The sequence below is a fragment of the Cyanistes caeruleus genome, chromosome 9 (assembly GCF_971803275.1).
Source record: "Cyanistes caeruleus chromosome 9, bCyaCae1.hap1.1, whole genome shotgun sequence".
NCBI classification, from domain to species: domain Eukaryota; kingdom Metazoa; phylum Chordata; class Aves; order Passeriformes; family Paridae; genus Cyanistes; species Cyanistes caeruleus.
The window spans coordinates 22,487,643-22,503,678 of record NC_141709.1 but is presented as its reverse complement, the minus strand read 5'-3'; the positions used below and the strand labels follow the sequence as shown (position 1 = coordinate 22,503,678).

The 16,036-nt window shown below is 39.4% G+C and overlaps 1 long non-coding RNA gene across 1 annotated transcript; it reads left to right on the top strand.

Moving 5' to 3' along the window:
* The first annotated feature begins 2,842 nt into the window (after positions 1–2,842).
* Positions 2,843–14,399, top strand: LOC111932926 (uncharacterized). Its single transcript, XR_002866421.2, has 3 exons — positions 2,843–3,077; positions 12,263–12,345; positions 12,424–14,399. It is a non-coding gene; the product is annotated as an uncharacterized LOC111932926 (long non-coding RNA).
* The last annotated feature ends 1,637 nt before the right edge of the window (positions 14,400–16,036 follow it).

The following is a 16,036-nucleotide window of genomic DNA, read 5'->3' as shown; positions in this document are numbered from 1 at the left end:
AAAAGCTACCCAAGTAATAGTATTCTGGTAGAACAGACTCAGTTTGCATCAATGTGGCAAATTCATTAATCCTCAGGAATTCTAGAAAGCATGTTCTGTAGAATAATAAATACAACTAAAAATCACTGTTTGGCATTTGTTGAACTCATTCACCCTTCCACATCATCATTAATCTCCCTCTCATCTCCCTGTGCAACCATTCCCTGCATTAGGAGACTTTATATATTCTTCTCACGGAATTTTAAGGTCAGTCAGAGAAGTTAACACCATTGCCTTTTATTTAACATTTGAACTGTATTTTTATTCTTATTTCTCTGTTTGAGCACTTGAGTGTACCTATTTCCAACATGGATATATACCTAAACTCTGCCCAGGTCCAGAAATTCTGCCTCCCACTCAGTATCTTGAGTTTAACTGACTACAAAGATTTACATCTCTTTAGGACATGATTTCTTTGACATTTTTGATTGGCAATTGAATATTTCAAAAATATTGGCCAACATAAAAGCCTCTGGGCCTTTACATATTATACAATTTTAGATGTGGAGAAGCACAGCCTTCCATATGCATTAGCCCTGTGCATTTACTGTAGTCTAAATTGAATTCAAAGAGACTGATTTCTTTGAAGGTGGATGTTTGCTAAATCCTGAAAAGACTTGATTTTAGCATTCAGAGACAAAAGCTGAGTACTAGTATTATGACTCTTCAATGGGGCTTTTAATATTTTTTTAATAAAAGCAAAGCTCTCAAATACAAAACTCTGAATGACATGTCACAAGGAATAGTTTAAGACAATGTTTAAAATATTTTTTCCATTTTACAAGTTTTGTATTTTCATGGGGGGAAAAAAAGCACATCTGAATTTTAGTAAACCACTCTCTCCTTCATAATAAAAAATCAAAAATGCTAACTTTTTCCTTTATTTCTTTGCAAGTTCATAAGGCATCACTGCTCTTCTGAATGAAAATAGAGATATTGGAAGACTATTGAAGTGTCATTCAGTAATTTGAGAGTGAAGCATTTTAATTGTGGAGTATATTACTGCTTGACAAGTGTAAGAGAGAGAAGCGTGTTTGTGTGCAAGCCCATACATACCAGTCATAAAGGGAAAGAGGAGTCTTTTCTGTTCTCAAGTAACACGAAATCCAAAGGCTTTACTGAGAGATATTACTTGGAAAACACTGCTTAGTCTGAAATCTCCTGAAAGAATATAGTAATATTTCTCTTCTAGAGCTGTGTATCTCTATCACTTAGAACAGTGCAGCTGGTAATGCTCATCATCCTGCCATGGGAAAAAACAGCAAGGGAGTCTTCTGTTGGATAATGGAAAGGGTTGCTCTGTGAGAACACTGAAAGTTTAACTAATTTCTACTGATAGTCTCTGTCCTCACGTCACACACTGTTGTTCCACCCCACATCCATCTGCAGTGAAATAGGATTAGAGAAAAGAATCGGAAAAGACATGTGAGAACCAAGGCCTGAAACTGTTGTCTAGTTATGGAAGGTTTTGCCATGCTTATTAATCTTTAAACTCTTATTTTTATTTTTTTTTAAATTTTTTTAAATTTTTTTCATTTTTTTTCTTTTCCCCTTTAAACTCTTCCAAGTCAGTCTAGCTGCACAGCAGCAAGGTAGTATGCTAGCAGAAAAAAACTCATCCAAAATTCTTTTGTAATCCAAACACAAACTCACACATACTGCAGCACACTGCATTTTTGTGGTTTCATTTTTTAAAGCTGGAGCTCAGAAATACTGTATATGACCTGCATTGATTAGGAAAAGTACTGCAGCATCTCAGCTTGTGAGAGGAGCATCTTTTCTCCACTCCTGTAAGAGTGACATGATAGCCTGCTTATGTTTCCTACCTTAGTGATCCAGCTGTGAGATTCATAAAGCAACCATTGAACCTCTTGCCTCTTTCTTTAGGGGTGTCACAATGTGCAGCTTCATTTGTGTTGCCCATATGCCAGCAGTCTTTTCAAAAGCCACTCTTGCTCTTCTGCTGATCATTGCATCAGACAGGAAGGTGATTTCAGGAGAGCTGCTCTGATTCCTACTGCTTTCAGTGAGAGACGAAACATCTTTCTCCTCTCTGAAAGAAGTACTTGGCAGAAGCAGCAGACAAGTTCTTAAACTCCTATCTGTGCTTCTTGGAACTGATACTAGTGCAGAACCCATTCTCCCAATTAAAAACTGACAGTCTAACATCTTGCTGCGAAGGTATTTGGTAAAAAAGGATATTAGATGGGAAAATATTAAACAGTGAGTACAGTATCTCCAGCAAGTCTATCAGAATTACATAATTTGCCTTAGCTGGTGCAGGATTTTTACTTTGCTCTATGCTCAGCATCATACACAATAAAGGACATGAGTGCTCTTGATTTTTTTTTTCCATAACCACCACTCAGAGTGAGAGTTGTGCACATGTCCTTGACAAGACTTGAAATTTCGAATAGTTTCAGTTGTTACCAATATTTTCTCAAGTTATTTCATGGACACTAATTAATATTCCAGCTACTTAAGCAATCCTGGTCCATCCCACTGCAAGGAAGACTGTCTCCAAATGACTAGATGAATTGAACACCCTTGTTCTGCCCATTCAGCATCATTACAAAATGACACTGAATACTGTTCTTAAGTGTTCCTGTATCACTCTGTCTCTCAGCCATCAAGCACAGAAGAATCTGCAGTTGTTAAGTCCTTTTGTGCCCAAAGGGAAAGGAGTAGGATTTCAGGATACATTAATACCTCCACAAAGGAAATGTGTTACATACTTGGACTCAGCCTCAGCCCAAAGGAGGAGCCCTTAACAAGCATCTCTTGGTGCTAAGTAGGGGAACAAAGTAAAAGGGACTCTGACTGTGACACTTGAGTCAGATGGATCTGTGCACATCCAAGTGCCTCTGTGACAATGACTGTAGCAAAAGTTCACTCCAGACAAGGGCTGCATGTACGAACATGTATCTGCATGGCCCTTTAGACTGCAATAACACATACCTGGAAGCATCACAGGCAAAAGAAGTAAACAACAGGGGAAAGAAGAAAAGCATGGTCACATGCATCCCGGATATTCTGAGGTTAGTATGAATTTACAGGGCAGCAGAGCAAGTGGGAAGGGAGGCTGTGACTGCCTTGTGTGCCAAAGGCATCTGTGAGAAGGGGCAGGGCAGAGGGCAGTGGTGCCTCACTAGCTTGAGTCACCATTTTAGGGGGAGTGTGTAGGAAGAGGAAAACCAGTGCCAAAAGGACAAGTAGCATTGTCTCTCCTGTGACTAGCTCAATTAACAGTTCAGAAGCCAAAGCTCTTCATGCTCTACCCTCCTTCTTGGAGGTGCATGAGGCTACAGCCCAGATCAAAGAAGTGAGTGCACTGCAGAAGTGAGTTTTGAAATGTGGAGGACCCAGAGAGAATTAATAATAAATAAAATACACCTCAGAGGAAAAACTTTGAGTTTCTCTTCCAAGTTGCACGCAGCTGTCAGAAGTCAGTAGGAGCAGTCTGTTTATAGCTGTGAGCAGAAAGCAGCCCTGTGTGCCCAGGCATTATCAGTCTTTTATTCAAGAACACAATATCTGCTTGATAATGCATACAGTGTTTTGTTGTTCGTTGTCAGTACACCTCCCAAAACAAGTTGTCCCCCTGTGGTTTTATAATCATGGGAATATTCTTGATGGCTCTGTTAGACGGGTTTTATTCTGGCTCCAGACATCTTTGGAAAATAACCTATTGAATCGCATCGGAAACCAGGGCAGAGTTGACTTCCTGGTGGACTCCAAACAATCCAAAGGCTCTCCTTGGAAAGCACAGCCTGTGCTCTGCTGTTTGTGCAGTGCCACACTGCCCTGCAGCTGGGGTAATCGGCTCCATCTCAGCAACTCCACCCCCACCAAAGCGGGAGAGAAAATAATGATCTATTGTTCCAGAGGTTTACAGAATATTTATTTTTTTTTTAATTTATTTTAGACACTTCTTTTAAGAGATAGCAGTGGCCTGCTTGCTGAAGTGCTTCCTTATTTCTGTGTTTACCTCCTGTTAGCTAGAATGCCAAATCACTGCTGTGACTACCTGGCAAGCAAATGTAGAAAAAAAAATATCTGTTTGGGACAGTTCTTTACTGCGCTGAGGCATCTCCTTGATGTTACATACAAAATAAATAAAAGCAAACACAAAACAAAACCAAAGAAACCCCACAAAATCTCTCCTTTTCCTATTATCATATGAGGAAAAAACATTTTCAACTATAAGGCAGTGCCAAATGGTTCAGCAGATTTCAGAGATTTTGAGACACTGACAGACTGCATCTCCTGCTGTTTACCAGAGGGATTTAAGAGGTTCTCTCTCTTAAAATATCCATATTTTTCTCTTCCTGAGGGTCAAAACTTGCCATTTTACACCATTTTCAGTAGGTTTTGTGAGTGTGCCATGCTCTGCCATGTCAAGAGACTGAAAAGGCCCTTGAGATTCCCCTGTCTGAGGGTAAATGGGAAGGATCGGTCGCATTCCTGCAAATATTACTGCCTGAAACAGTGAAATGCTGGGGGAAAACACTTTGAGTGGATAATTTCACTGCATACAAAGCCCTTCAGGATATTCTAATGGCAATGTATCAAACTGGATTACATGAGTCATATTTATATTATATGATGTGACATTGTGACATATGACAGAGTGCCCAGAAAGTCATTATGCCTCAAGAGCTTATAACCTACAAGGAATTTAAAGGCGTATTATTCAACCATGCCCACCCACACCCTGCTATTATCTGCAACAGCAGGGGACTCACTAGATGAATCAGATCCTAGAGATTCTTTCCATGTGCACAGGAAACACTGATTAATTGGAGCAGTGACAAAAAAGTCTCTTTACCAGGTAAACAGAATTCAGCAGTGGGATTTTACTTAACGAATAGTATACAGTTAAGTAGTTGGATCTGTGGAGGTGAGAGGTGGAGAAAGCAGCTCATATCCAATTGCTTTTTCATCTCCTGGAAGCCTGATATTATTAGCAGTTTCCTCCTTCAGCAGTCACCACAAATGCCAGATTTTGTGTCATGCGGCATTGCAGCGAGAGAACTCCCCAAATTAGGAGAGAGGCAAGGTAGGGATAGAGATCCTTACTCCATCTGGTTTCTCCATAAATATTCCATTTCCTCACACTGGGCACCTCCCTCCTCCCAGTCCCTCACTGGTTCCCCCAGTCCCAGCCCAGTTCCCCTCCCTGTGGCTCTGGCAGCTCTGTTAAACCCGGCTGCTGCCCCATCCGCCGTGCTCTGGGTCTGTACACACTGCACTCTGGGGCAGAGCTGCACCACACAGCAGACACGATTTAAATTGTTTATCTATCTAAGCCTCAGTTTATGATCTCTACAAATGCCTTTAAAATGAAGGAACCTTTTATTTGTGCCATCTTTGTTTGAGAAACGGGAAGATTGTCAAGGGCACAAAATGCTTCTGGCACCAGCTAGTCCTGCTGAAAGACAAAGGGACTTGAGTATATAAGTCTTGTTTATGCCTTTGAAAAATCTCTTCCATAATCTCATCAACACTAAAAAAACTACAAAATAAACTCTGAATTCAAATACTGGCATCAAAGGAAAAAGAGTTTATAGGATATGTGATGGCAGAAGATTTGACTGCAGGGGCAGCCAGCAGCTCTGGCCTGTTTGACCTCATAATGATGTTTAAAACTAAAAAAAAAACCAAAAAAAACCAAAAAAAAATCTGACTATAGACTTAAAAAGAAAAAAAAAAAAAAAGGATGAAGTAGACCTGAGGGAAGAAGGCTGTCTCAGAGGACACTGGTGGGATTCAGAGAGAAAAATCCACCATTGGTATTTATTCCATGCTTTAAGAAAACAAGGCCACTTCATGTTGTCCCTGGTGGTGATGCAGGAAGATGATCAAGGTGTCAGAGGCAGACCATTGCCTGAGGGCAGGAAAACAAACAAGAGTCTCCTTGGCAAATTCACTTTAACCTTTAAGGGTTAAGGGAATATCAAATATAGATCTTATTCAAAAAACATCTAAAGACAGCTGAGGAGAGCAGACATATGACCATTTATGAGGAAGGGGAAAGGTCCTCTACTGAATAAATCTAGAGTAGCTTCCCTGATATCTCATTCAAATTAAAGAAAGATAACATATTTATCAAGAAATTGATGTAATTTGATTTTAAAAACAAACCAATAAAAGACTTGAACACAAAAGAACCTCATCCTTATTTTTTCAGAACTTTTTATTCTACAAGAGAACAGTGTGTGTGGGTGACTAATAACAATCTAGCCATCTGGACTTCTCTCAGACAAACTCATGTTAATTCAGACTACACAGGCTAAAAAATAAAATATATATTGCCTGCCTCAGAGCATTTGGGAAAGTGTTATGGTCTGCAGAACTGTCATGCACTGTCAGCAAGCAGCAAACTTCAGAGCACCTTTAATGTTACACCACAGTGCTGTTGTAGTTGACAATTAAAATAGTTAATGTGCGAGCCGGCCTTTAAGTGTTACACTAATCAAAATAATGGATTGCTTTTGTATGATGACCCCACAGCTGCATCACTGGACAAAAAGGAACGTTTTAATAGTGCCCAGTTGTGGCACTTGTAATGGTGTGTTTCTGTGGTGGTAATGAGGAAGGATGGGACTTTTTCCAGGCTCGCTGGGGGCGCGAGCGTGTCGGGGGTCTGGGCAGATATTATCTGGGGAAGTGTGACCCCCACAGTGTCACATTCAACCTCATGGCCTTCCAGAGCCAGGGGCAGCAGGAGGGATCTGGTCCTCTAGCATTGCCTCATTGCTCCCACAGGCACACAGTGTTTCCAGCCTCTCTTGCTAGAAATATTTCTTGGCTATTTAGAGAAAGAGCCTTCCCCTGTGCCTATGTTTGTGTGGATTTATGGGGCATAAGGAATGATAGGGCTGAACGTCCTGGCCAGTTGTTCAAGGGCAACTGGGAATTCGTGTTTTTCTCCCACTTACCTGTGCTCTCTCCCACTTACATTCAGCAGCACAAATAAATTCAGTTCATTCTCCTTGCCAAGAAATATTAGTATTGCCTATGAGTTGAAAACAGGGCAGATTGCATTTCAAGTAATTTTCCCCTTCCCCCATTTTCCCCCTGCCTCCAGCTTTTTATTTTTTTTTTAATTATTCAGATTAAAAATGAAATGCTATGGTTACATTATGATAATATCAAACTCATTAACGTTAGTCAGAAAAAATACAGGAGGTAGCCTGCCAAAAGCTAAACTTCCACTTTTGCATTCATTGAAATGGGAATTCATCCCTTTACTCTGGATTAGAATTGAACTCCTGGTGTATTCAAAGAGCTGTACAAGCCACACTGGCTCAGAAGATGCTTGTAGAAAAGTAGTATTCAACATAACTGCTTTATTAGAATTTTAGTTCTGTGACCTTATACAGAAAATTCCTTGTTCAAGCTCAAGAGCACCTAAGCAGGAACTTTGTCATGTTTATCAATGGGTGAGCAGGTGTGCTCCAGCTGACAGTGTCTAGCAATACAGACCATAAACTTGTTAAGAAATATGTTGAAATATCTTATTACCATATAGTACAACTGCATTACATGTACAAAATCATAGACTGGCTGCTCATTTCCAACTCCCTTTCCAAGACAAATCCCATGGTTCCCCTTGCCTGCATCCTGCATTTTGTCTGAGAATAGGGCTCACCCTCTTATAAATCAGAGCAAAGGAGCGTTTTTAGGCAAAAATAAAATAACCTTCTAAAGTTATCTTTTTCATACAAGTTTCTATTTCTAGTGATTAGCATTAATTTTTTGCAGAACTTAAAACAACCAGGCAGGATGTGGCTCCCAATTCCAACATTTAATTACAGGGACAAACACTTCCATAAATTATTAAATCTTTCCTGGGAACAATTTTTGACCCCATGGACAACAATACTGTCATTTTAGTTATTTCATTATATCGGTCTATATTATTGCCACATATTATTTCCCTTCCAAAATGTTTATATAAAATTTATAATGTGATGAAAAGATCTTCCCCCTAATTTTTGTATGTAAATGTAAAATCTTGTCCATTTCCTCACAGTATTTGTTCTGTTTAATTGCATTTTAAATGAACATAAAGTAACTACCCCAAAGACATTAGCATGCTTCTGCCAGGACTCTGCAGATTCTGCTGGCACGTGTTGAGAAGCTGCTGCATCTCAGATGTGGGATCTTCACAGATAGCCTGTCCTGAGGGTGGGAGCAGAGCAGTCTTACTGAAAAGCTTTGGAGAGCTTGCCTCCCCTCCTCTTTTCTGATCTGTTTCCAGCATTAGAAAATGTAAAGCCTAGCAATGGTTTGGAGAAAAAGGGGCTTTTTCTGCCATCACCAGCTCCTCCCTCAGCCAAAACAACTTCAAAACATACTGAAGACAGAGTCAGACAGAGTTGGTTTGCTAAAGAAACTCAGGCTCCAAGAGCCAGTAATATTGAGAGCACTGGCAGCCATTCAGCTGAAATAAATCTCAGAAAGAGAGAGAACAGAAGACAGCACAAGCCTGAACTGATTTTCAGAGGTGCTGTGTCTGCAGCAGGGCTACAAGCCCACGTCTCTCAAAGCCACCTGTATTTATTCCCCAGTGTTTGCCCAGGCTGTCTGTGGGTGAGCAGTGAGTGCCAGCTGCTCTTGGATCTGGCTGCAATGAGGGCAGCAAATCCTACATCCTTTGCTCTTTAATGATCATTAGGGAAATCCTTACATTTTCCATTTGTAAGAGCTTTCTGTTATGACATAATTTCAGGGAAATAAGTTAATGGTCCTCATTTAGATATTTACAGAACCTTAAAAGATTCCTAGTTTACACACAAATATAAAGGGATTATATTCCTGCCTCAGGGAAGGCAGACAGTTAAACCAAAATCCACCTTGCCATGAGCAGGTAGGTCTTTTGAGGCTGAAGGTGAATTTCTTGGTTAAATAAGATCCCTGAATCTGTCAAAAACCTAAGAAGTTCTTTGCAGTTTTGCAGAAGACTAAACATTTGGAGAGCTTTAATAACTGCTGGTAAGAAGAAAGCTCCACACTTTTGAAGTTGGTTTTCTATATGAAATGTGTGTAGTGATTTTAAATAAGAGATAAATCTTTTTTAGTAAAAGAGAAGAATAAGAAAAGTATTCAGGAGAATTAGAAAAGTATCAAGGAGATTTTCCAGTGGCTTCTTATCCTGAAAGGGACATTTCTAGTTCTAGTCAAGAAATTAATTTGATCTATAAAACCTTTAAAACTAATTTTAATTCTTCAGAACTTGAAATATATTCAATTATTTAAAATATTAATATATGTTCACTTTTAGCAATATTTGAGATGGTTATCAGTTCCTCTTCTTCAGACTTCCTGGCTTTTTTTTTTTTAACAGTATAAAAGGTTTCAGGCTGGATTTAGCAGCAGCTTAGAGGTAGTGGGATAAGAAGTATATTCTACAATGTACAGTCTACAGGACATAGAGTCTAGGTAGCCAATAAAAAGGCATACTACAATCTTATCTCCTCCAGAGTAATAACCCTTTACAATGTGATTCAGTCCTTCACAGTTAAAAGGGTTAGAAATGTCAAGTATCCTCGTTTATGCCAGAGTACCGTCCCCACCACGCAACACTGAGAAAAACCAAACAGCAGAAACTCCAATCACTTAACACGGACTCCTCTAAGTAAAAGCAATGCCAATATTTACCCACTGTATTATCTGGAAAGAAGAGGATCTTAACTCATGCTGCTCAAAGACAAATATTAATAAAGATCAGAATTTCAGGCTCATGGGAAATTTCTGACTTTTCTCCCTGAATCAGGATGAGAAGTTGTTTTCCTTCTTACAGCCTATTTATGTTTAAAACAGAAACCAGAAATTTGGAAATAATGTTTTTGGGTTTTTGTTTTTTTTTCCCCAAGAAACCAAATATCACATTCCAGCATCAAAATGCTAAGAATCAATTAAGCTAAGCAAAACGGGGTTGTTTCAGTATGAATCTGTGTCATTGCAGTGCTGTGTACATCATTAGCACACAAATGGCTTATTATTCCATTTTCCTTTTTCAGGATGACACACCAAAAACCAATATACAAAAAATGGTAACATTAAAATATTGCAATTTAATTTATGTAAGATAGTGTGGTAGCTCAAACTGACAGCTGTGTCAGCTTGATGAAAACCAAATGTTACTGGGTTTTTGTCATTTTTTTTCCCCTCAGTTTTGATCTATTGGACTAATTAGTTTTAAACAATGCATTAATTTTCTTACTAATAAAAAAAAATAAATCTGTAGAATCCCTTTTTACTCAGAGAAATGCAGTTCCCCTGAATTACAGAAGAAAACAATTTAAATTAAAAAAATCCCTGGTGACTTCTTTGCATTCACTGCACTTCAGTCCCAATTCTCCTTTCTGCCTCTGAATGTATTTGCTGTGACATGCTAGGACAAAAACTGTGTCATTCAGTCCCAAAGCTGAATGATGTGGAGGCAAAACTGTTAGGTGATACTAGTTTCACACCTACACACTGGATTTACATTTGAGATGCTGCTTTTCCTGGGATCACTCTTACATTTCTTTAAACATTTGGTGACATTTTGCATCTCTTTCCTAGAGAAGGTTTCTCAGTCGGCTCCCTGCACAGAGAATGCACCAGTGCTTACAGGTGTGTGTGGGCTCTGAAGAGTGAGCCCTGGTGTGTGACCCTCAGGTTGCTCAGAGTATTCTCACTTTCATAGCAGATGAGTTTCCAAGAGGGATTTGAGCTTGGCAGCAGCATCACATGAGATTTAGACAACCATATCATAAATCAAGTGTATCTATTTCAACAACCAAACCCATCAAGTCACTCTGATGATGTTTTTTCTTGCTGTGTTACAGACATCAATATCACACCCTCAACAGAGCCCAGCTGACGTGTAACGGTGTCAGATTGCTCAGGTTAAATGGACACGTTTTCATCAGTTGTTTTCATAATGAAAGCCCCTCTCCTCTGCACAAAGGCAAATTACAAATGATTACCTACAAAAGTAGTGGTAAAGTCAGAGTGGACTGAATGTTAACCACCCTCTGAATCTGAGATCCTCAAAACTTCTGACCTAAATCTCAGCTGATGGGTTAGGAAAGTGTCTGATACTGTTTCCAGAACTGATGGCAGAGTTTCTGATTGCTCAAGAGAGAAGCAAACACAAGGCAGCCAGAGAAAATATTTGCTGAATGAAGGACAGAAATGCTAAGGAAGAAATTGCATTTCTTAGCTCAACCCAAGCCTTGTAAATGTATAAGGCAAAAAAAAAAATTAAAGTAGCTCTATCACTTTGTTCTTTTATTTGCTGTCAAGAAGATGCCCCTCTTTTCCCTTTCAGGTCCCTACTTTCTGTACTTATGGACATGCCCTTTCTTGTCTTTCAGACTGAACCTCTTGACTCCAGAGCTGCCAGGTCACTGTCTATTTACAAATACTTCCCTCTTGACTTTCCTCTAGACCATTTTATTTCACACACACACTTTTTAATTTTTTTTTTTTTCATTGCTGACACTTATAAAACATGAATATGTTCAAAAGCAAAAAAAAAAAAAAAGGTGAAAAAGAGGTGGCTAACAGAAAAACTGCAGGAGATAAACCAGATGAGAAGAGGCTGAGCTTTTTGCAGGGCTTGTAAGACTGTAAACTTTGTCTATACAAGGGATCTGATAGAAGATTTATTTATCCCTGACAGATAAAAATTAGTAGAATGGCTAAATGTTATCTCACTATAAAACATAACTTTCTATGTCTGAAATGCTTACTGAGAGCTCATTATAGTCAAAGCACAGAAATTAGCAGTTCAATAACTGTCTTAAATCTGACCTAACTTACCCTCAAGAGAAGATAATTTTTATCTTAGAAATACTAATTTATTCTTTTTAGTTTCAAGTGGAGTATGGTTAGCTAACCCAGAGATGATTTTCCAGAAGTGAAAATTAGACAACATGAAATGTTCTGGAGAAGATTTCTCCAGCCACAGCTGTAACAAAAACAAGGTAGTTTGACAAGGTGTTTTGGAAAGGAGAGGAGGGACAGCTGAGCCATCCAGAGATCACTCAAAACACCTCAAAAGAATTATTGCAATGCATAAATCCAGGAGAGAGATGTCCACTGGGAGCGAAAACATAAAGGTGTTGGAATGGCAGATTCATCCTGACTTGTGCTTAATATTCTATTTAGCATATGGTCTTGACTTTCTGATTTTAAAGTAGAGTTTGGCTTCCTCTGTCCACAGGTCAGCACGTGTGGAGGAATAGCATACCATAAGTAACTTGGAGGTGAAGATTAATGGTCAGACAGTGGTGTGAAAATGATAAGGTCAGAAACTATTTCTCTCTACTCATGATCTTTTCACTAGATATAGGAGGTGAGCTGACAGAAATATCTACTCCACAGATCATCTGGAGAACCAATCCAAGCACACAGTCTCCAAGACAGGAGACACAGAAGGAGCCTTCCTGGTGCTTCAAACACAGATTTCTGTTGCAAGACATTATTGCAAGAGCAAATCCAAAAGAAACTGAACTGAAACCCACAGGATAACCCAGCTTAAATGACTGGAAATATAAATAAATTCCTAGTAGCCTATTACACATGTACTGGGTGTTAATATCAAGTCATAGTGGTTTCTCTTATCAGGAAGATTTATTTCTCTCAGAGTTTGTTATAACTATTTTCTAAAGAACACTTTACAAGAACACAAATGCTCACTTCATATGGCAGAGGTCTTTTAATTTGGGTTTTTCATTTGTTTTTTTTAATCTTTTCTCTGCCCCCCACTCCTACCCTATCTGCACCCTCCTGAACTGAGAAGCACCAAGCAGTGCAGTGAACCTGCACAATCAACACTGGCAGCTTGTTAAGGTTAAATAGGACAATTCAAAACCAATTAGGTGGCATCTGGGAAAGATAGAGGAATGGGAAGTGGGAATGTGGAATCAGCTGCGATGGCTTCTTCTTTAACTCATTCTCCAGCATGTCTTGCATGACTGTCAATGAAACTGTAGTGTCTGTTTTACATCTTGAAGCACAAGCCAGGTTAGTATTTGTGGAACCAACAGTGCATATATGTACAGATGCCATGAATCCAAGCATAAAAATTAGGTTTTTGTTGTAATTCTCCACTGCAAAGGTAAGATAACACATATTGCATTATTCACTACATTTTTCACTTCAAGTGTACTAAACTTATATGGTCCTTATAATTTTCTGATGTCTAGTAGCATGTCAAGACTGGCATAAAAGTGTTCAGAGTGAAGGTTATCAGACAAAATAGCAAATCACAGCACGTGTATGTAGCAAGTGCTTTATTCATCTGAGTGCTGGGGAACCAAATGTACACGCTTTTGTGAAGAATGAAGACAACATTTTAAATTTCTCATGCCTGTTGAAACCTTTTCATGCCTTCTGAGCAGACAATAAGAAGCTGACCCATCTTTGAAAAGGCAATTAATTTGAGGAAATGTAGTTCCCTCTTCAACCACATCGAGGCTTCTTACCTCTGGGGATATCAGACTCCTCTCACATACAGTGCCTGACCTCCAGGAGGTATTTCTCTGCAGTTGCTACCATTTGAAAGACTTTGCCCTGTAGCTTAATTTGGGACTGGTACTTACCCTTCAAGCCAATTGTTTTATGCTTTCCCCTACTTGCAGTAACAGCCTTGAGGTTTTTGGTTCTGGTCTAACTGCTGATCTGTACCTTCACAGGACTTGGCATCTTAGACACATCACCCCCCTGAATTCACCCCCAGTCCCAAAGCACTTGCCATCTTTCCTCTTGATAAATAGCACTATTACATGAAAAATGGTCCTGACAAACTGTCAAGTGATATACACTGAATAGCTTCTTCCATCCTACATTACAGCTAAGAGGAAGCCCCTGAGAAATCCATGCTGTCTCTACTTCCCTGCAGTATACCCCATAACCCAAAGCCAGACTGATCTCCTCTTCAGCAGGTCTTTATTTACTGGTAGGGATTTGAGTCTTCTCTTTTCAGCCTCCTCAGAGGTTGGTGAGAGTTATACTGCCCACGGGTCCCAGAGCTTTGCAGTTGCTCCCAGTTCTCTGAGACTATGAAATGGTGCCCAGGTTGCCTGTTCCTCTCAGGTCAGAATAATCATCCTGAGGCTCCCTGGCTTTCCAGATCAGCAGATCTGATTTTTTGAACCTGACCCTTGACCTCTCCTAAAGAAGCTGGACCTTGCAAGTGAGCCTCCTTCCTTGCAGGGAGGGAGCTCTACTCCGTACGAATCTCTCCTGCACGCAATTGCTTGGAGCAAGGTCTTCCACATCACAGAGGGGCTGCAGAAAGTCTCCCTGAATTTCAGCTACTTATCTACAGAAACTGACCTGTAACAAAAAAAAAAAAAGAAGAATGAAGGTAAAGAATGTAATTAAAGCCCCTCTCCAGAATTATGCAGTCCTAAACATAAGAGCTTATGATGTCCACAGGATAAATGTACCCTCTTTGATGGTGCTTTTTTCTGTCAGCCCATGAAAGGAGCTTCCGATATTTGAACTTTTCTCTATTTCTGCCAGTTTTGTTTTTTTTGGGTTTTTTTTTCCCAGAAGGAGCCATTTCTAAAATAAATTTTCATGTTCAGCAGAACAGCCACTTTTTCTAAAAAAAAAAAAAAATCATATAAATTAATACACATTTAAAGACTATTTGGAGGAGAAAATCCAACAAAACTGTTACATTTAAAAACCTACCATTCCTCTACAGACATACAGAAAAGTCAGCAGAACAATTAAATATTAAAATAATTAACTACTTTTTGTTTCTTACTGACAGTAAAAGAATCATTTTCATGAGAAAGGCAGCAAGTGCTACCAAGAAAGGAGCTTGGCAAACCAATAGACAAACATCTACAAGTAACATTGTGATTAAGGTATTAATTCACTGTAAAACCTAAGCATCAATAAACACTTCACATGCATGAAAACTCCAAATGCTAGGTAGTATTTCATAATGATCTATTTACCCATTCAATTGAGTGGGTTTTTCTCCCCTCCTACATTCTAAGACAGTCTGTTACCTTTGATTTATTCAAGTTATTTTCCCCCTTTTTACAGTCTAATAGCAAATGACTCAAAAATATGATAATGTATATTGAATCTCAGTGGCACTGGTTATTTGTGGTCACTCAGCTGTGTGAGGGGAGTCTGTTCTGTGCAGTGAGGCAGGGAGTGAATCTGCACTCTCCCTACAAGCGCCTTCCCATGCAATACATAAACATTTGGCCTTAAATCTTGCCTTCCCATGGGATAATGCAAAGAAAGGCATTAGCCCAAAGCAACTTCATGCACAACTGAAACAGATACCCATAGGTTTCTTATTTTGGAGTATTCTCTTGTGTTTGGAAAGAAGACTTCTATTGACTGGATACACTGAAAAAGTAGAAGAGTGCATTGCAAAAACCATAGGAGGTAGAAGCTTTCATCAAAAGAATATAAAATGGCAGGAGAGATACTCTTGCTGAGCTATTGGACTGTATAATTGTCCAGGGATTTCTGTACTGAAGCTTACAGAAGTTTTTCCAGTGAAACAGTTTTTCCACCAGAAAATGATAATTTGATACATTTGAAACTATTCACAGCTGTACATCGATTTCTTGTAAATTCCAGATGGATCATGATTGAGACAACTTGCTGAGCTAGTATTTCCACTTGTTTTAATGTAACAAGAGTTGATAGCAAGTGTTTCAAATTTTTATTTCTTGAAGTTTTGTAAGGAACCTAAACATTAAAATTTCAACATTCCTCCTTTCCGAGGGTGAAAGAAAACTTTTTATTGTAGCAGCAGCTGGTGTGGAAGGACCATTGCCCCCTGCCTTGGGGCCTCCTGGTGCTGCTGCAATCTGCTGGGGGCCAACAGAGAGTTTCCTCTGCAGCCCAGCAGCTCTCACCCCTTCTCCAGGGTTTCCAGCTACACCTTTATACCAAATCAGGGGGCACTGTGTGTATGTGTGAGTGCACACTCTGATGCTTGGATATTTTCTTGATC